This window comes from Mytilus californianus, unplaced genomic scaffold (genome assembly GCF_021869535.1).
Source record: "Mytilus californianus isolate M0D057914Y unplaced genomic scaffold, xbMytCali1.0.p SCAF_7, whole genome shotgun sequence".
Lineage (NCBI taxonomy): Eukaryota > Metazoa > Mollusca > Bivalvia > Mytilida > Mytilidae > Mytilus > Mytilus californianus.
In genome coordinates, this window is record NW_026262723.1 from 65,740,190 (window position 1) to 65,762,573 (window position 22,384).

The 22,384-nt window shown below is 32.0% G+C and overlaps 1 long non-coding RNA gene across 1 annotated transcript; it reads left to right on the forward strand.

Annotated features, from left to right (window-relative positions):
- Positions 1–4,022: 4,022 nt before the first annotated feature.
- LOC127709693 (uncharacterized) lies at positions 4,023–5,338 on the forward strand. Its single transcript, XR_007985714.1, has 2 exons — positions 4,023–4,272; positions 4,729–5,338. It is a non-coding gene; the product is annotated as an uncharacterized LOC127709693 (long non-coding RNA).
- The last annotated feature ends 17,046 nt before the right edge of the window (positions 5,339–22,384 follow it).

The following is a 22,384-nucleotide window of genomic DNA, read 5'->3' on the forward strand; positions in this document are numbered from 1 at the left end:
AGATAAAGATTGAGTTTTAAATTTCATTTGGTGTAGTAAGTCAAGTGTTTTAACTCCTCAGTTTCCACTGTCCTTAACTTTCAGCCTTTTTTTTAAGGATGAGGTGTTGGTAATTATTAATTATTTTAAAAGAAACATTATTTTCATATTTTGCCCCAAAAAAATAGCTAATTTTGCAACAGGAAGTGTGGAGTACAGGTCATGTTCAAAGCAACCCAAAGCATACAAAAAATCAAAATGAATCGAAATGTAGAGGTAATATTATTTTCTATAACGCAAAATCTAAAACTGAAAAAAATAAGGATATACATCCCAAGCGTGGGATACTTCCTATTGTATAATACACACTCTGTAATAAAAACAATAAAAGAAAATATCGACTATCATATGTCAATGAGTGCAACTCGTCGACGGAAAAAAAATATCAGAAGTATCAATCGAAATGTCAATCGTCGTTTTGAAAATCACAAATTCTAAATAACGATGACGCCGACGCCGAAAACGGCACATATATAAGACTCATATCCGTCACTTCGTCGGTACGAGACAAATGTTCTGTAAAGGCGTCTATATGGATTGAAATAACAACATACACAATAAACAATAAAGTTGTCAATTCATTGATAATTATTTCATCATTTTTATAGATTTATCGTTCTCCTGTGGCCCTGGGTCCATTAAAGATTATGTCCTTTGAGGTGTGCTTCGTGTGATATCGTAGACAATTTAACCAATATCAAAATACAAAAATAGAATATTTTCATTAGAATTCGATAGTAGTTTGGCGATTGAGTGTTTATACCACGTTAATATCGGTCAGTTTAAGCAAACGTGACTTGTCTGCAGGACATTTTACAATACGCCAATGTCATTTATTTATTTCCTTTCATTTATCTAATAGATCCGAAAAGTGCTCACATATTACAACTTTTCCATGTCAGGCTGCTACCCAAATGTTGAGTTATTCTGTGTTTGAGAGTAGTGTGACGTAAATATGTGTTGGACGAACGAACGAACCTACGGACGGAAGGACAAGATGATTGCAATATAGCCCCCTATAAGGTGAGGGCTATGAAAAGTGCATTATCTGTAAAAAAAAAAAGAAAGTATAGTCAACGTGCGACAAGTTCGGCATCATATTCAGAACCATGCAACGTTATCAATGAAACAGATAACTGATATGTTTTGAATTTATTAGCAACATGTACAAATAAAAGCGTTGAGAACGGTATGTTTTTGTAACAAGTAACTAGGCAAGACTTATGATTTTGATTACAAAAAAATATGAACTAAACAAATAATCAGAAAACGGTATTTCATTAAATTTAATTATTTAATAGATTTTCTCGGTATTTGATGAAACACTGAAGAAACCAAATCCCAATAATTATTAATGTTTGTGTATAAAACATTATGACTCTCTTCAGAAAAGCTTGAGACAAAAAGTTTCGAATCAAAACCATCAAAACTTTTTAGAACATAAAAGCCAAAGGAACTTAGCAGAAAAAAGCTAAATATTCAAATGTAAGATGGAAACATAACGTAACATACCTTTATATACATTATAATCTGATAATTTTTCTTAAATTGTATGCATTGAAACTACAATTGGTTGTATGATACATTCAGATATTTACAGCTCATAAATAATGAGGAAAATCAAAAATTATTTACTAGAATTTTAAATTCTCCCTAATAATGTCACTTTTATAGCCAAATGGTGTCGTGCTGCCTAAGTCTACCACATCTTTTACAATTTTTAAATCATTAGTCTCATTAAAAATGAAAACGACAAAAACGAAAATAACATAAAAAGAAATCTTTCTCGAGATCGACTTTTAATAGATATTTAAGTAGACAAAGAAATGTTCAGAGGTTTTTTTGTGAACATCGAACGGAACAGAAAAAAATAAGAAGCTGTCAGAATTCTTTTAAACTCTCTCGATTTAATTTAGCACAACAATCATTTAACTATGAAAAGTTAACTATTGACATGTAAATATGTAATCATAGTAAATTATCGTACTTAAAACTACAAGAAATTGGTTTTGTCATTTATATTTGTTTTCTATACATTTGCGCTTATTTTTTTTAATTTCAAAGTAATCTTCTGGTCTCTAATTACATGTATAAATAAAAAAACATCACAACCCCTAACAATATGTGCAAAGAAGATTTCTTTTTGAAGACATAGCTGCGTTTCAAATATATATATATTTGTTTTGTATTTATTTTATTTTTTTCAAATAATATGCATCAAATTACAATATTTGGTCAAATATAGCAGTGATGAAATGTTTTTGATGTCGTTGTAATCCAACAACTACATATTTATCATTGAACATATTTTTTTTGTCGCCCTATAATAAATATAAAAAAAAGATTATGTTACAAAATTGATGTAATTTACCAAGTAAGACTTCAGGGCGTGTAAGGGATGGCCCGACCCATAATGTTTTTTTTTCAGATTTAAAGGGGTGTGCCCTATCATGCATCTTCCTTTCTGGGTTATTGGATGTATAAACGATTTTTTTTAGACTGCCTTGGACTGCAAAGTAATTAAAGACACATTTTGGTTAAACAAAATCCAGATAAGGAATCTTTAATAAGAAGGTCATATCAAATGGTAAAAGGAATAAGTTCATAAAATTTAATGTAAAATCGTAAATATAACAGTATCATCGGTGTAAGAAGGTTACACAATAATGTGTTAGTTAGCGTTAAGTTATATCTTAACGAATTAGAGAAATAAAACAAGTACCTATTCATTAGACATAATAAGATTGTTTATTTTGTAATGTAATTATTAGTTTATACTGTTGGTTCCATAACACCAGTGGTGGATTGTTAGTGTTGATGGTTAATCTCCTCAAACAGATAATCGGAGAAAGCTGAAACCCATATGGAGACGTTATATTTTTCAAATAACAAATAATTACCATCACGATCATTGAACAAAGTTTTTTATTGGCACCTCTTCTCTTGTTCGACATGCATACACCCAACATCATGACTGGTTACAAAGCAACTTATCGAAATCAATTTTATTTTGAACTAGTAATCCACAGCTTCCACAATAAAGTACATTACCTTTTGATGTTGATGTAACTGTGTCCCAAAACTATTACAATGTCATTATATAAATTACATTGTTTCAACTACTCGCACGCCAATCTATATCATAATGGACAGTTGATTGGATAAATGTGATGAATTGCCACGCCTATATTAAACTGATGTTCTATGAACTGACTTCAGATAGCTGTCAATATGGGGAAAAATATTCCAAACGGATATATTTAGACATTTGGCTGGGAACTAGTTTTCGATATTTGAAAAAAAATATTGATATCTCTAATTGTTACAGTATTAAAAGTGTTGAGAAACGTTGAACATTAAATTGTACATAAAGAAATACAAAAAACTGCAGGTTTTGTGATTTTATAAGAATTACAAATATTTAACAAATTTAATATTCATACAGAATGATTTTTTTCTTATTTTCTCAACATTGCCTGCTGAAAAGAGAGAGAGAGAGAGAGAGAGAGAGAGAGAGAGAGAGAGAGAGAGAGAGAGAGGGGATAGGAGGGGTGTCATCCCGAATTTCCGGAAAAAACAAAAGCTGAATACCGAAACCCCGTAAAATAAAACATTCTAGATTTGTTCTAGAGTTCAGTTTATTTAGATTTTCAGAAATTACAATTAAACAAAAATATTTTACACAAATTCGTCTTCAGACACGTAAATTGATATAGGTTACTAACTGGTCTGGATTTTGATAGAAAATAGCCAATGAAATGCATAAAATATTTTATGTCATGGGTCTCGCACGGACTGTCTTACTTTATAGGGATGCTTATGCGGCACATCAAAGATAAGATTTATTTTTAACCAGACATTTACCCATTGTACATTAGAATAAATTCACTTGAATACATTGAACTCTTATCTTGTCGACAGACAGTTGGCGTATAGCCAAAGTAGAGTCCTTTATGAAATTTGAAATTTAAACAACTCTTAATTTTCACGGGAACGAAGATTTTGCAAGTAGGTTGTAGTTATTAGATCATCAATGAAGTAATTTTAAAAATAAGACGTCAAGGTCGAAACTAGCTCTAGCTCATAATGGAGAAAATGTGAACCGTCTTAAAGCAAGAAGGTCTCCTCATGTACCCGAATTTCTGTTTGTGGACATATGTTGTTGGCGGATAAAGTCGCACTGACTTAAAGCAATGTAGGGTCTACAGAGAAATGACGATTTAAGTGTTCGAGGTATGTATCATTTGAATAAAAATATTATCTATGTAGAATTATTGCTGACTCAATTATGTATATTTTATTGCTTTATAAAAAAAAAATTCACTCTCCCCTTCCTCCACCCTGAAATTAATTATTCTTCTTCAAGAAATTTAGAATCAATAAAAATATGTTAAAACGTGGCAAACTAATTGTAAAAAAAAACATACTTTGCAGTGTTCTGTTGTTTTATCGGGTGATAATTTTCATCCCGGGGTCGTCATATATTTAAATGATTTTGAACAGCCCCGATGTTATGTCCAACTACCGAGTGCAGAAAACCTCCACCAAATTGAATAAAACATGCAAATTGATAGATACAAGATTTGGTTCCTTTCCATATTCAAAATTTTCACATTATTTAGAATTTTCTTTGTTTTAGAGTTAAATTTAATGATACATTTTGTAAGAAATTAAAATTATTTTTTTTAGGGCGAAGAGGATATTGTTTTTTCCAAACAATTGCACAAACCACCACTGGACTGGAGAGATTGACCTGTTAGTAACTACTGGAAAAGTGTCAACGTTTATGAATCGACATGTCCAACACTTGCAAGAGTAATTTCGGCAGTGTTTGTGAAAATAATTTCATCTTTTTTTAAATTAAAATCATAATTCGCTGCTGTCCGATAATTCAACCTTGCAGTGATTTACAGTTCAGTTGCTTGCCATACAACTATTGTCAGCCAAATTATTGCACAGAGAGGAACCATATCCTGTATTTCGGAACAGAAAAAGAACTTAAAATATTTACTGAAAAAGTGATAATTGTTAAAGCCCGTTAAATACATGTGTACATCAAATTAATTTTATTACGAAAATAGAAAATAGAAATTTGTGCACTCAGAAATGTGCATAGCAAATCGTGATGTTATCAGAACTTTTCATTGTTAAAAGACAAATTTTTTAATGGTCTGAAATCAGAAAGTGGCATTGGCGATAACTTGAAATACAATTTTAGATTTTGTATTTACTTTAAGAGGAATTTCAATATATGTTTTTTTGTGATATCAATAATAAATTTATGTAGAAAATACACAAATGAAAGAATTTGGCTAATGTAATAATTCTGTTCAAAAAGTTGATTTGTATTGCAAAAGGTTTTACCATACAAACACATAGTTTGGGAGAGGCGGAATCTTTAAAAGTCTACTTGATACTAAGATGCTGAACTGGAAATATATCATCACTATGAAGGTATACACCTCTTTATCATGCATAGGTAAATGAAAATATTCATCCTTATTTTGATTGATTGTAAACTCTCCTTGTTATATTTGTCATTGTCGATATTTCATGTTTGGTCTGCACGATTGCATTGCATAATTAAATAGCAGTTTCTTTTGTCTGTTTTTTTTTTTTTTTTTTTTTTCTCAAAGGTTAATTTTAATTCCTTCAACATGTGACCTCATCATTCTACATTTTAGCGCTCCCTAACATGTTTAAGTCCCGCCTCATTATTTATGTGCCTTTCCCAAGTCAGGAGATTGGAATTTAGTGGTTGTCGTTCGTTGCAGTGTATCATATTTGTTATTCGTTTGTTGTTTTATACATTCAGGTTTTTGTTTTCTCGTTTTGAATGCTTTACATTGTGTTATGTCTGGGCCTTTTATGGCTTGCTATGCGGTATGGGTGTTTTGCATATTGGTGAAGGCCGGACGATGACGTATATAGTTGCTGTAACATCTACGTCATTTGGTCCCTGGTGGAAGGTTGTCTCATTGGCAATCATACCACCTCTCCTTAGTTTATATTGTACTTATTCCAAATCATAAAATGATTGATTAAAATTACATAAGCTTTCTGAAAAGCTTTAAACTTTATACAGCAAACAGTTACATCAAATGCTTATACCATGTGCAGCTAATTATTTGAAATCGAAACCTTTCCCTCCAGGGATTGTAAAAAAAATGTCTTGCAATTCAATGTTAATGTATTTCTCTCTTCTAATATTTTTTTTTAAATCAAACAACTTTTGCGAAAGAAAACTTAATTCCTACATCCCAACATCTGTTTGACCGATGCAAGTCACATAATTTTGTGCGTTATAAATTACACCACAGACGTTCTTTATTCAAATAAAGGTAACAGTAGTATACCGCTGCTCAAAATTCATAAATCGATTGAGAAAAATACAAATCCGGGTTACAAACTAAAACTGAGGGAAACACATCAAATATAAGAGAACTACGACACAACATTAAAATGTAACACAAACAGAAACGAACTATAAAGAATAAGCTCAAAAGTACATAAGTATTACCAATTCACCATGATAAAGAAGGTTTATAATGTATAACGCATCAATTTACAATTGTTTACAGTTATTCTTCTCAAACAGTCTTATGGTGAACAAAATAAGGCAGCAAGACACCAGTTGCATTGAGATAACAGGCTGATAATTTAACGAGTCATTTAACGTTACATACCTTTATATACATTATAGTCTGATAATTTCTCTTAATTCTTAAAAAAGAATTCTTTTGACTTGGATGGAGAGTTGTTTCATTGGCACTCATACCACATCTTCTTATATCTATATATTATGGTGTTTATTGTTCATTATTGATAGCTATAGGTTAGAAAATACCCTGACATACTTTTTTCGACTTATAAATGTTACAAAATTGGTTGTAGTTCTGCCCAAGTGCACTTAGCTCGTTCTTCATTTAAGTGATTGAAATACAACATCTGTGACCTATTTAAGCGTATAAGTTGCAATTAAAGCTTTACCACTCAGACATGTATAAAATCTTTTTTTATTCACATCGCACTCATCTTCATATTGGGATCTTATTGAATGACGAAATTGTTTCTAAAATTGACATGCATTAAGATAACAGGCTGATAATTTAACGAATCATTTAACGTTACATTCCTTTATATACATTATAGTCTGATAATTTCTCTTAAATTGTATGTGTTGAAACTAAGAATAAGCTCGAAAGTACATAATTATTACAAATTAACCATGATAAAGAAGGTTTATAATGTATAATGTCTTTTGGATTCAAATTAATTAAATAAGGTTAGCGATGCAAAATTTTACAAAAATATGCCTTTATCAGCGACAGATAATAATTTAGATTGGGAAACAAAATTTAAGAAAATGATAAAGACTGTTAGAAAATCAGTTTCCAGTAGGATTTTGCAACTTTGAGATATTTACCTTGCAAGTTAAAAAAAATACAGGGGAAATTTGCCGCATCTTTTTGCATCGAAGAACATCCGGCGAAAACAATATTTGTTTTATCTTTCACATTTTTGTTCATAAAAGACATCGTTAGTTTTTAGTAAAGATTGACATTTGAGACTAGTGTGTGAAATGCATTGCCTCTTTAACAAATGTATATTCACGCACGTAGCGAAAATGTATAAGTTTCAATCGAAAAATGAAGGCACGTTTTTAGCTCACCGGGGCCCAAAAGGCCCCATGTGAGCTTATGCCATCACTTGGCGTTCGTCGTCGTCCGTCGTCTGTCGTCGTCTGACGTCGTAAACTATTTCAAAAATCTTCTCCTCTGATACTACTGGGCAAAATACCTTCAAACTTTAACTAAATGTTCCTTAGGGTATCTAGTTTATAAATCGAAGTTTTGATTCATCGACAAACATGGCCACCATGGCTAAAAATAAAACATAGGGGTCAAATGTAGTTTATGGCTTATATCTTAAAAACTAAAGCTTTTAGAGCAAATCTGACATTGGTAAAATGTTCAATTGGTCAAGATCTATCAGCCCTGAAATTGTCAGACGAATCGAACAACCCATTGTTGGGTTGCTGCCACTAAATTGGTAGTTTTAAGGAAATTTTGCAGATTTTTGTTATCTTGAATATTATTATAGATAGATATAAACTGTAAACAGCCATAATATTCATCAAAGGAAGATCTACAAAAAAGTTAATAAGACCATAATTGTAAATTGACCACTTAAGGAGTTATTGCCCTTTAAAGACAATTTTACACAATTTGTTCATCAAGTTTGATAACATTTAAAAATCTTCTCCTCTTAAACTACTGGGCCAATTACCTTCAAACTTTAATCAAATGTTCCTTAGGGTATCTTGTTTATAATATGTATCCGAAGTTTTGATTCATTGACAAACATGGCCGTCATAGCTAAAAATAGAACATAAGGGTCAAATGCAGTTTTTTACATATATCTCAAAAACTCAAGCTTTTAGAGCAAATCTGACATGGGGTAAAATTGTTCAATTGGTCAAGATCTACACAATTTGTTCATCAAGTTTGCTAACATTTAAAAATCTTCTCCTCTGAAATACAGGTGAGCGATTTAGGCTCTTATGAGCCTCTTGTTACTGACTGTTATTCAAAAGAAAACTTTCACTTTATACACAATATTTTCAAGCAATTACAATGTAATCTTACATTCATACAACTCCTAATCACTCCCCTGTTTTCATATTTAAATGAAATCAATGGATCCCATAAATTTTACGACTCCAGAATATCTTTCACATTTGATTAGTATTTGAAACTTCGGTACTAAATATATCATGCTGTTTCTTATGCACCGATTTTTCTTGGTCCCTTTTTGGAAGATGGATATATTTTTAAAAAAATAAATGTTTGACTAAATGTCTTGAAAAATGCATTGCTTGTTTTGAAATGGAATGGAAAAAGTATTTTATTTCTACTGAAAATTATTTTTAATTTGATAAATGTATTTTTAAAATATTGTCATTTAAGTTGTCCAGAGATGAAGTTCAAAAGACGGTTGTCAATCAATTAAAGAAGGCGGGGCAAACGGTCATTGGTATCCAATGAATAGTCCACTATACAAAATGTTGAAGAGCGGTGATGCTCAAACACATCAAATGACATTGTCATAAATGAATGACAATGTTGTATAAACAACAAATGGGGCTACTACATAATCACGATTGTGTAATCCTAATTCAAAATAAAGTTGAAATTGACAAGTAGCTTTGCAACCACTATCATGATGATGGGTGTAAAATGATCAAAAAAAAAAGATGTGATCATTGATCAAGAACATCAATTTACAAATGTTTACAGTTATTCTTCTCAAACAGTCTTATGGTGAACAGAATTAGGCAGCACGACACCAGTTGCATTGAGATAACAGGCTGATAATTAAACGAATTATTTAACGTTACATACCTTTATATACATTATAGTCTGATAATTTCTCTTAATTCTTAAAAAAGAATTCTTTTGACTTGGATGGAGAGATGTTTCATTGGCATTCATACCACATCTACTTATATCTATATATTATTGTGTTTATTTGTGACTACTTTTTAAGCATTGCCCATTATTGATAGCTATAGATTAGAAAATACCCTGACATACTTTTTTCGACTTATAAATGATACAAAATTGGTTGTAGTTCTGCCCAAGTGCACGTAGCTCGTTCTTCATTTAAGTGATTGAAATACAACATCTGTGACCTATTTAAGCGTATAAGTTGCAATTAAAGCTTTACCACTCAGACATGTATAAAATCTATTTTGATTCAGATCGCACTCATCTTCATATTGGGATCTTATTGAATGACGAAATTGTTTCAAAAATGGACATACATTGAGATAACACGCTGATAATTTACCGAATCATTTAACGTTACATACCTTTATATACATTATAGTCTGATAATTTCTCTTAAATTGTATGTGTTCAAACTATGTCCAATAACTGACAATTGGTTGTCTGATACATTCAGTGATTTACAGTCCATAAATAATGAGAAAGACCAAAAGTATTAACTGAAATTTTAAAATCTACCTAATAATGTCACTTTTATAACCAACTGGTGTTGTGCTGCCAAAGTCTATCACATCTTTTACATTTTAAATCATCATGATCATAACTCACATTAAAAATGAAAATGACAAAAATGAAAATAACATAAAAAATAAATCTTCTCGTGTTACAGAAATATTTAGGTAGACAAAGAAATGTTCAGAGGTTTTTTGGGGTACATCGTACTGAACAGACAAATAATAAGAAGCTGTCAGAGTTCTTTTGACCACATTCTTAGTGTAATTTAGAACAACAATCATGTAACTATGAAAATTTGACTATAGACATGTAAATATGTAATTATTGTAAATTATACTTAAAACTACAAGATATTGGGTTTGTCATTTATATTTTTTTCTATATTTTTTCACTTATTTTTTTAAACTTCAAAGTCATCTTCTAATATATAATTACAACGTACATATATAATAATAAGCTTGTGTTTATGTAGTTTATGGAATATCGACTCTAAATAAAACTTTGAATAAGAAACAGTACAACCCCTAACAGTATTTGCAAAGAAAAATTGCTTTTTCCACACATTGCTGCGTTTCAAATGTATGTATTTCTTTGTATTTATTTATTTTTTCTCAAATACTATGCATCAAATTACAATATTTTGTCGACTATGGCAGTTATGAAATGTTTATTGCGTCGCTGTAATCTAACAATTTCATTTTATCAATAAAGCTTTTCTTTTTTTATATTGCACTTTAAAAAATTAAAACAAAGGTTATCTTACATATTTGATGTTATTTGCCAAGAAATGATTTTTATTGTCCATGGCGTGTATCCAGAATTTGAGGTAAGGAATGGCCCGACCCATAATATTTTTTTTCACGATTTAAAGGGGTGTGCCCTTTCATGCATCTTCCTTTCTGGTTGGTTTGATGTATAAACGATTTGTTAAGATTGCCTTGCACTGTAAAGAAATAAAATACACATTTTGGTTGAAAAAAAATCCAGTAAAGGAATCCTTTATAAGAAGGTCATAACACATGGTAAAAAAAACTGACTTTGTTTTTAGTAAATTCAAATCATATTTAATTGATTTGTTATACACATATGCACTTTAACGGTACTACAATTTGTCGATACCTTTATTTTAGCATTGCATAAGGTCATGTTTTTCTCTGACTGTTAATGACGTTCTTATGAGTTTGAATGTCCCTTTGGTATCCTTCGCCTCTCTTTTACACTAAATCCATTGAATGTTGGATGTTGGATGTTGGATGTGTACTGATTGATATTTTAGTCTTAGATTTATGATTTTTTTATTAGTTGTTATTGGCTTTGAACTAGCTGTCAGTAACTGCTAGTACTCTCAGATCTGTACTTGGTGTCCTTTTTGTTGTTCGGGATGAGGAATGGAATAATACCCTGCCACGTCAAGTCTGTGTTTTTGCTTTGTATCCGATTATACTATTGGTTCCATACCACCAGTTCCGGATTGTTAGTGTCGTTGGTTTATCTCCTCGAACAGATAGTCAGAAAAAACTAAAACCAATATGGAGACGTCATATTTTTCAAATAACAAATAGTTATCATCGAACAAAGTTTTTTATTAGCACCTCTTCTCTTATTCGACATGCAATAAAATGATAGAAAAAGGATGTGACATAGATCAAGAACATCAATTTACAAATGTTTACAGTTATTATTCTCAAACAGTCTTATGGTGTTTATTTGTGACTGCTTTTTAAGCATTGTCCATTATAGCTAGCTAAAGATTAGACAAATACCTTGACATACTTTTTTTCGAATTATAAATGTTACAAAACTGGTTGTTGTTCTACCCAATGGCGCTTAGCTCGTTCTTCATTTAAGTGATTGAAATACATCTGTGACCTATTTTAGCGAATAAGTTGCAATTAAAGCTTTACTACTCAGACATATTTAAAATCTATTTTGATTCAAATCGCACTCATTTTCATATTGGGATCTTATAGAATGACGAAATTGTTTCTAAAATGAACATGCAGTGAGATAACAGGCTGATAATTTAACGAACCACTCGGAAATGAACGAACACTATCATAATTTTGGATCACATAAATCATCCATGTTAACGTTTTGAACGCTAAGAGAAAAGTGGAAGGGAAGGTGCGTCACATTTTACAGTTATTTTGTTAAAACACTTACAAACAGGAACTTCATGTTTGGTTAATCAAGGAAAGATATGGTACAGTATAGAAACAAGGAGATTTGGTATGATAGTCAATCAGACAACCATCCATCAAAGTAAGGACAAGGATGTAAACAGTTAAGGGTCACCACACGACCTTTAACATTAAGCAAACCCCCATATCGTAAAATGAGCTATATAAAGCACCCAGATAACAACGTGAGAAAATGTACTACAAAAGAAACTAACGGCGTAAATCAGTGAATCAGCTAATAACATTAAACGAAGAATAAGTATGGCAAGCGCTCCCCATTGGTCAACTGGTTCCTGTAACTTAAAGAATTTTGTGAGAGCTCAACTATCTCATTACCAGGAATAGTGGTGTAAACTATTAATCATTACACCTCAAATGGATTTAGTGTAAATACGACATAGCCAGACTAGAAATATACGTGTCGACAGGATGTTAAACCATAAGTGTTAATAGCTAGATACATTTTTGCAATACGTGTTTTGTTATGTATTAAACTGTATAAAAAATTATAAAAAGATTGTTAGTACTGATAAAGGCAATATATCAAATATCTTAATACAATGTTAGACTGATAACCTTTAACACGTGTTGCAGGATCTCAATATTGACTACTTCAAGTCTAAACCTCATGATTGCAACTGTGATAGATCCCCATTCATATATAATCCGACTGGCCATATTATTACTGGCGACCAGAACATTGTCAATAACACCTCTCTGTGAAATGCGTTATCGGAAAGCCCGAAATATCGTGAGCCTTAATCCATCAGTTGGAAACAGAACTTTAAAATGCTGATGGATTCAGTCTTGGATTATGTCAGGCAAAGAGTTAAATGCGAAAAAGAAGACGTAGATAACATTTCCGGTTGTGTTAAAACTGTGAGAACGTTGATACAAATTTGAATTAAAAAAAACTGAGTGTGTCTATGAATGCATATGCTACACCGATCTTTTACGACATAAATGATGCTAAGCACCTGTCCTACCTCCATTAAAAATATGTTGTTGTCCTCGCAGATAAACTCGTTTGTGGTGTGTTAATCTTAAAATTCGAAAGATCTGTTAGAGGCCATACAATCTGAGTCTCTTTCCTCTTGCAATAGTATTAATACATTTGACATTTCTACCCTTTACACAAGCATTCCCCATTCCAAACTAAAAGACAAATTGAAAGAATTGGCCTTCTTTCTTTCATAAAACGAATGGCCAATGTAAATACAAATATCTTAGGGAGGCATAAATCGTATTTTGTAAAAAATCACTCTGATTCAAACCAAATTTTCTCTGAAACTGACTTGATGCTTGATTTCTTGATTGACAACATATTTTTACGTTTGACGGACGTGTTCTTCAACCAAAATACGGCATTCCCATAGGAACAAACTGTGCTCCTCTTCTTGTTGACTTTTTCCTTCATTCATATGAAGCTGACTTCAAGACTAAGGAAGAATGGAAAAAAGCTATCATTATCCTTTTACTTCACGTTCTGCTATATAGATGATGTCATCTCACTAAATAATTCAACGTTTGGTTACTGTGTTGAACGCATCTATGCCATCGAAGTTGAAATAAAGACTACAACAGATACAGTTAAGTCTGCTTTATATCTTGACTTACATCTAGAAATTGATATTGAAGGTCATTTGAGAACGCCATATTACGACAATGGAGATGATTTCAGTTTCCCAATTGTAAACTTTCCATTTCTAAGTAGCAACATTCCAACAATACCTGCATATGGATTATATAACTCCCAGTTGATACGGTATTACGGAGCTTGCATTTCAAATCATCCCTTCGAAAATTTTGCGGACGCCATCACGAGTTGGTTGATCGTTATGAAAAATCTGTTTCACAGAAAACGACGGATATGTAACAATTGTCGTTACCACAATCCCATCCTATTTTTCCCGAATGTTACCTAACGAATTAGACTTATCACCGGGTTTGTACTTACATGAGCAACACGACGGGTGCCACGTGTGGAGTTGGATATACCTACCAACCGGAACACCCGATATCAACCCCGGTAATTGGTTGGGTTCGTATTGCCCAGTCTTTAGTTTTCGACATGTATGTTGTGTTTTATGTTCTGAGGTTTTTCGTTTTTGCCATGAAATTGAAAGTTTATTTTCGACTTATGAGTTTGAACATCCTGTTTGGTATCTTTCGCCTTTTATTTATTGTAATGGATCAAACTTCCAAAACATATCTTTGTGTATACTAAAGATTTAATGACTTTCTGGTAAAGAGGTCCCTGACTCAATAATTCACCAGTTATACAAACTAAAGATTACGTTCCCTGAAATCTGACAAGTCATAACAGACACTGATCACCCCCGATTTTTTGGTGGGTTTTGTTTTGCTCAATCTTTATTTTCTTTAATTTAGCTACATCCTTCGGAATAGCTAATCGTAAAACAATTTGAACCAACACACAAGTTTTTTTTTTTTCTGCCATGCAATTGTCAGTTTGTTTTTCACTTATGAGTTTGAATATCCTTTTGGCATCTTTCGCCCCTGTTTTTAGAGGATACTAGTACTGGATTTCTTGAAAGAGAAAATATCGTCAGGAAAACGATAATTGTTTAATATATTGGATTTAGTAGGGTATTTGTAAGAATAATAGGTTTAGCTGTAAACTGTGATTTAAAACAATAAAAGAACTAGTTTGCTATGAATGGGGCGCAATTTGTGATCATATAAATATCTATAACCAAGTTGATAAACATTACAGGATAAGGTTTCATATTAATTGCAGTCATCATATTTGAAATGAAATGTTTCAAATGGGAATAGGTTTTGATAAGAGCACTTTTTCAGTAAATGAGTAATATTGTGTGGAAATGTATTTAAGGTAGTCAAAACTTAAAACGGAATTGAAAGACTCATAAAAATCAAGTGATTCGTTTAAAACAAGAGTTTATTTACACTTTCAAGCAAAAATGTCGCATTTTCCCCTGTTTGATGATTTCATTACAGGCATATGCCCATTCGACATTGACAATTTTTCTGAACGATACCCCAATCATGTCCTTCGTATCAACTGCATATCTGATCTGATGCAGTCCAAATCAGATGAACGGCATAAAGAGTAATCAATTAAATGCATAATGTCCATAAAAAGACTCTGTTTTGTCTAAATTGAACATAATCTTGCTATTCAATTTTGTTGTATATGCCATTCGTTATCCAGAATCATTTCTACTGTCTGTAAAGAAGCATCCTTGTGATAAGAGTAGAATTTATGTTTTACAATACTATTATACATCAATGATTTAGACAACTTATTTTTCGACCAAAATAAACTGGATTTTGGTTCCAAAATTGTATCAATATTCCTAGGCCTTACGGAAAATAGATTAAATCTGATACAAATATCATTAAAGGAAACAGTTCCTTCAGATTATAATTCCACTTTCCGTTAGATGCACAAAAGAACATACTTAACAACAAAATTATTTTCATTTATCTGTGTATAATATGACGCAGGTTTCTTCAAAAGTGATGATTTTCTATAAATTGTTTGAAATTTCACAGTGATATCATACTTTAACTATGTTAAAACCTGTTTATTTACTTTTGACTTCAATTATTTATCCCTTGTAATTTTTTATTAACTGTGTATTGCATTCAGGTGTCACAGGTCAAATTTATTCGTTCATTGTGTGTTAATTTACGTTTTTTGATTGAGTTAAGCCTTCCAATTGATATTTTATAGTGTGTTTTTCTATGTTGTGATGTTATACTTATGTTTCAGAAAGGGGAGAAGGTTTGGTACCATTAAAACGTTTAATCCCGCTGCAAAAGTTTGCACCTGTCCTAAGTCAGGAATCTGATTACAGTAGTTGTCGTCTGTTTATGTAGTTCATACGTGTTTCTCGTTTCTCGTTTTTATATAGATTATACCGTTGGTTTTTCCGTTTGAATGGTTTTACACTAGTAATTTTTTGAGGCCCTTTATAGCTTGCTGTTCGGTGTGAGCCAATGCTCCGTGTTGAAGGCCGAACCTTGACCTATAATGGTTTACTTTTATAAATTTTGACTTGGATGGAGAGTTGTCTCATTGGCACTCATACCACATCTTCCTATATCTATATATTCTTGTGCATCTTTTACTTAAAACTGAATACATGTCGTACATAAGCATAATAGTTGAATTCATAAACCTTTTATTCATTTACCATCTTCGTTCTGATCTTTTATCAATATCATTATCTGCACTGAATTCACTTTAATTTAAAAAAAGGGTATGATGATCCTGTTTCAAATCCAATTTGACCTTGTATGATTTGGAATATTGCTCAGTATTGGCTTTCAGTAAACATAAGTTATAAAATTGATGTTTATAACCGTTTTTTAGGTTAACATTGAACAATAAATGTTTGAGCACAACGTAAATTACAATATCTTCAACCACATGTCTGTTAAGGAATTAATAAAACAGTCCTTTAACTTTAAATCTACATATAGTAAACCTACAGCTTTCAAGATATTTAAATACAAAAGGGTTTGCACACAGCTTAATCCTTGAATACCTTTAATGTACTCCCTTAGATACCATCTTTCAAATGCAAATTTAATAATATGAGCAATTTTATTACTGGAAACTTTTGTATGATTCACAATGATAGGCTTCGTGAGTTGTTGGCAATCCCTCTTGTCTATCATCGCATGCCTCAGATGCATTTCGTCAATGCCAACAAATCGGACGTTTGAAGCCACGGATGAAAACAGTTGTCATAAATACATGAAATAGGCAAAATGTGAGTCAGTGGAACACAATAAAGTTATCAAGATGCTTGATCGCTTGATTGACATCATATTTGTTATGATTTAGTCCTGAATAATCATAGGTTTGTTCTATGTTCCTTTGCAGTTTCAACCAAAGATGAAGATTTGATCTTTCTTCACTGTATTGGATACCTAAATTACACAAATGTCCTTACACAAAAGTTATATTGCTGGTATTCCAAGTGCTCCACGAAACCTCTTTCTGAATAATTAAAATCAATTTTATGAGCAATCAAAGCCAGGTTTCAAAGTTATTGTTAAATTACTTACTCTAAGGGCGGCGTGAATCAGATGTGGATATCTGAATAATTAAAATCAATTTTATGAGCAATCAAAGCCAGGTTTCAAAGTTATTGTTAAATTACTTACTCTAAGGGAGGCGTGAATCAGATGTGGATACTTAAAAATTCGTAAGATCATACAATCTGAGTTTCTTTCCTCCTGCAATACTTTCCAAACATTTGAGTTTTCTACCCTTTACACAAATATTCTCCATTCCAAACTAAAAGACAAATTGAAAGAATTGGTCCTGCTTTGTTTCATTAAAACGAATGGCCAACATAGATACAAGTATCTTGTCTTAGTGACGGTAAATCGTACTTTTTAAAAAATCATTCTCATTCAAACAAAAAATTCCCTGAAACTGACATTATCAATATGCTTCATTTTATTTTGATAACATATTTGTTACGTTTTGAGAACATGTTTTTTAATATTCAATCGTCATTTTCATGGGAAACAACTGTGCTCATCTTCTTCGGACTTGTTCCTGTATTCATTTTAGGCTGACTTCATACAGGAGCTTCTTAGGAAGAATGAAATGAAGCTAGCATTATTCTTTTACTTCACTTTCCGCTATATAGATGGTGTCCTCTCACTAAATAATTTAAGGTTTGGTGACAATGTTGAACGCATCTTTCCTATCGAATTTGAAATAAAGGAAACAACAGATAAGTCTGCCTCATATCTTGATGTACATCTAGAATTTGACAAGGCTGAGGAAAAAACTTAACGAAAAAAAAGAAGATTTTCTGGCCTCCTTTTTAAATGATTTTCCCAGAATGTGACCTACCGAACTATACTCATCGCCGGGTTTGTACTTACATGTTTTCTTTGTTGTGTTTTGTATGCTGCTGTTTGTCTTTTGGTCTTTTTCTATTTTTTTTGCCATGATGTTGTCAGTTATTTCCAACTTATTAGTTTGAAAGACCCTTTAGGATCTTTCGCCTCTCTTTATCATAACATAAATTGCAAGGATCGGTGTTAAGGAAAAGTTCATAGATTTAAGTAACAAGAAAGTGTATGAGTATTTAAACACCGTGCATTAGAACTAAAGTGCTATATACAGCTTATAAACGTCCTCATTTACTCATAACTGCCTTGGTGGTCTCGTGGTACTGTGTTCGCCTCGAACGCGGAAGGTCCTGCGTTCTAACTCCGACCGAGTCAAACCAAATACTTTAGACTTGGTTTTTGCTGCTTCTCCGCCAAGAACGCAACATTAAGGATTAGGAGCAAGTGCTGGTCGGCTCAGAGTCAGAATAATGTGTCTAAGTAGTGTGACATGTCTTCCTTCAGACTGTTACCTTTGAACTATCACGTTAAAAATCTGGCTCAGCAAGTCGATCTAGTACAAAGCAGGGTTAATATTCATACTTTATTTAAATGTCCTCGTCCTGAATATGCAATAGTTTTTCGCTGGACGTTAGGCAGCCATTTATCATCATCATGACCATCATTATCTATTCATATCAATAAGGATGATAAACCCAGACGCTAATTTTACGTTGATTAACACTACACTACACTGTTCGTTGAGTTTTGTGATTTGTTATTGAATCAGTTTGTATAAAAACAAATAAAAGATTTTTAATAACTTTTACGCTACGAATTTTACTGCATTGCATTTCGACATTAAATGTCTCTTGTAAGAGGATATTAATTGTGTACCCCTGATAGATTAACATATTTCAGAAGAAAGACTAGAATTTAAAAGACACATCTAGCCCGATTCTTAACTTTCCTTTTAAATATGTTTATGATGTAATTTCTTTCAATAGTCTATTTTTAGTAAATGCTTATATCTCATATGTCTAGATATAAGCAACAATAGTTTACCGATGTTGAAATCTTATAAATCGACTAATAAGACCAAAAAACGTGTGTCCTTGGATTTCACGTATGTACAACTAAGGTAGACTCTTTTTACGAAATATTGATGGCCCTGAAAAGAGCCGCTTATGAGGGATATTCTCGGCACTAGATGAATTTCCAATCCTTGTTTCCTGTTCATTAGATGGGCTTGATGGGAGATAACTCGTCCAGGCCCAAAAGGAGTAAAATGAAGGATACATAAGAGACAAATATTAAACTACGTCCCTTCCCTTTAATCAACACTGTCAACTACTCAAAAGTTATGTATAAACTAATCAAATATTGGAAAAACGCTGTCCTTTTCAACTTGTCAACTTTCCGTTGTTGATCAGTGACATGTTATTTGTGCCAGTCTATAGAATAAAAGCATCTTAGTTCAGACTGATATCCAGTTGAAATTAAACGGAAATGGAATTCTTTATTAGAGAAGGCAAAAAAGGCCAAGTTGGTAATTTTGAATTGTTTACATCTATTTCTATGGCCAGTAATGTAAGTGCATAATCTAGGATTTTATCCATCTTATATACGTGTTTTACTTAAAATATAATATGGAGCTTCAAGATATTTGTAAATTTAAAAAAAAAGACAAATTTCCACAAAACATTTGATTGTGGTAGGTGCAACTACATGTGGATCTTTTGAGCATAAGCATAAGTTCTGCCGAAACAAAATCCACGGAGAGATTGATTTATGATTGATCTTTTTAAAGCGTTAACTTTCATCTTTCCCCATTCCTACAGTTATTTGGAAAAAAATCCTGAAAAAGGGGCAATAATTTCACCGAAAAAAGACACTCGAGTATCCCTTTTTATGTTCAGGCGTGTTTGAGTTGACTATTTTGTCTCGAAAACGTATAAAGCAAAAATATTTTATACATCTTCTCGCTTCAGATTCTATTATTTTTATATATTTAGGCTACAGGTTGATATAATAACATTAAAAACTCACAGTTATACAACATGTACAAATAAAATATATTGGTCAATATATCTATCTAAGTCATAACAACAGAGTAGATGTGTTTGAATAACAAATTTTATCTAAAATTACTTGACGACAGACTTTCAAAGTGGATCTCAAAAAGGCATAATTTTATCTAGTTTAATTAATCTTCAACCTCTGAAAATTGGTAGTCTGCCCTTCCACGAATATCTAATTAGAACTGTTTTAAGTGTTTTTGAACTTTTAAAAATTCCCCTGACAACCGATCAAACAATAGTTTTAAGCTTAATAAAGGCCTAAAAGAACATTAAATAATGCTTAATAGTTAGTAGATTCATTTGTCTTTTGTAATACAACTGTCATTTATGAATAGTAATGATGGTATGCAGATACATTTATCGGTTTTCAAGAGCTAAACTGACAGCGCGTCATCCCTGCAATGGCTTCCATTTTTACAATTGAAAAAATTAAGTGGCGTAATGGGGAGATAATTCTGATGAAGTAGAATCCTGACTAAACTAGTTGATACGATATTTCATATAATGTTTTCTTCATGGCAATTTGACAAATCATCCTAACTTAAAGTCCAAAGTTATGTTATAAGGAAAACGAGTGAAATCATAAGCTTTTACTCCCAGTTTTTGGTGGGGTTCGTGTTGCTCAGTCTTTAGTTTTCTATGTTGTGTTTTGTGTATTATTTTATGTCTGTCTGTTTGTTTTTTTTTCTTTTTTAGCCACGTCGTTCTCAGTTTATTTTCGACTTATGAGTTTGAATGTCCCTTTGATATCTTTCGCCCTCTTTTAGATCTACGGTCTCCATCACACATCTATTGATCACTACAGAGTCCCAGTATTTGACACATTAAGCTTTAATATGCCCACCTTAGATTATCTTTGACGAGTTTTTATTATCAACAGCTTTGGTTTGGTTTTAACGTCCATTTAATTATATTCAGCGAAAACTGCATATCAAAGGTTATCTCGTGTTCATTAATATCGAATTAGAACGCGTGCTGTTAACAGAGAATGAATTAAGAAAACTATGTACATCCATAATGTTAATGTTATAACACCATTTTTTTTTTTTCGACGCTATCAATCAAATTATTTTTTTCAAAATTTAACACTATAAGGTATGGGGAAAATCTGGATTCAGAAAAAATTTTTTTGTCATCTGCTTGACCACTTTATTTTATCTCATCAAATTGGGGATCAGAATATTTTTTTTAGGAAAAAAACATAACCCCCCCCCCCCCCTCCTCCTTTGAAGTTAAATGGTCGTTCACTAACTGTGTGCCGCTACTTTCAGACTGGTTGTATGTTCATATGAGATATACTTTATAAAAGGAGCTTCCCATGAAGAATGAAAATAAGCTAGCATTATCCTTTCATTTCACGTTTCGTTATATGTTTAAAGATAATGTCCTCTTAAAAAAAACAAAGTTTGGTCACTATGTTGAACGCATCTATCTTATCGAACTTGAAATAATGGAACCATAAACACAGTTTATCTGCCTCGATTTTACTTACATCTATAAACTGACAATGAGGATCAAGAGGAAAAGGAATGATTTCAACTTTGAAATTTCCATTTCTTTATACAAACATTATAGCAGCGCCTGCCTATGTAGTATATATATCACAGTTGATATGCTATTCTAGAGCTTGCGTTCTCTATCATGATTGTACATGGTGTGTTCGATTCGAACGTGTCAACGTCCGGATTCATATGTATCGGGGTTATACGGGGTACTCTCAAGGAATCTAATACCGCTCTATTTTAAATTTATGAAATTTCATTATTTGTCTGTTAATGCCTTGACATATGGTACTTGATATGACAGCGATAAACGACCTCATATAATTTGTTTTTTATAGTTTTCCGAAAGAAGTCAGTAGACTAGATGAGCGGATACTTTTGAGTTGTGCCTTGTCTTTTGAAATTCTCTAAAATTGACGATGGTGATATGCAGACCTTGGACAGTAAGATGTAAAGTGTTTTGTCTATGTATTTGCAAACATTTTCATATCCAACTAAAAATATAAGAACAGTTCATGATAGGTGTTAGAGCATTTACAGTATGGATGTACATGGTTTTCTTAATTCATTCTCTGTTAACAGCACGCGTTCTAAATCGGTAATAATGAACACGAGATAACCTTAGATATGCAGTCTTCACTGAATATAATTAAATGGACGTTAAAACCAAATCTGTTACATATCGGAGCGAAGTAAACGAGCTCATAAAG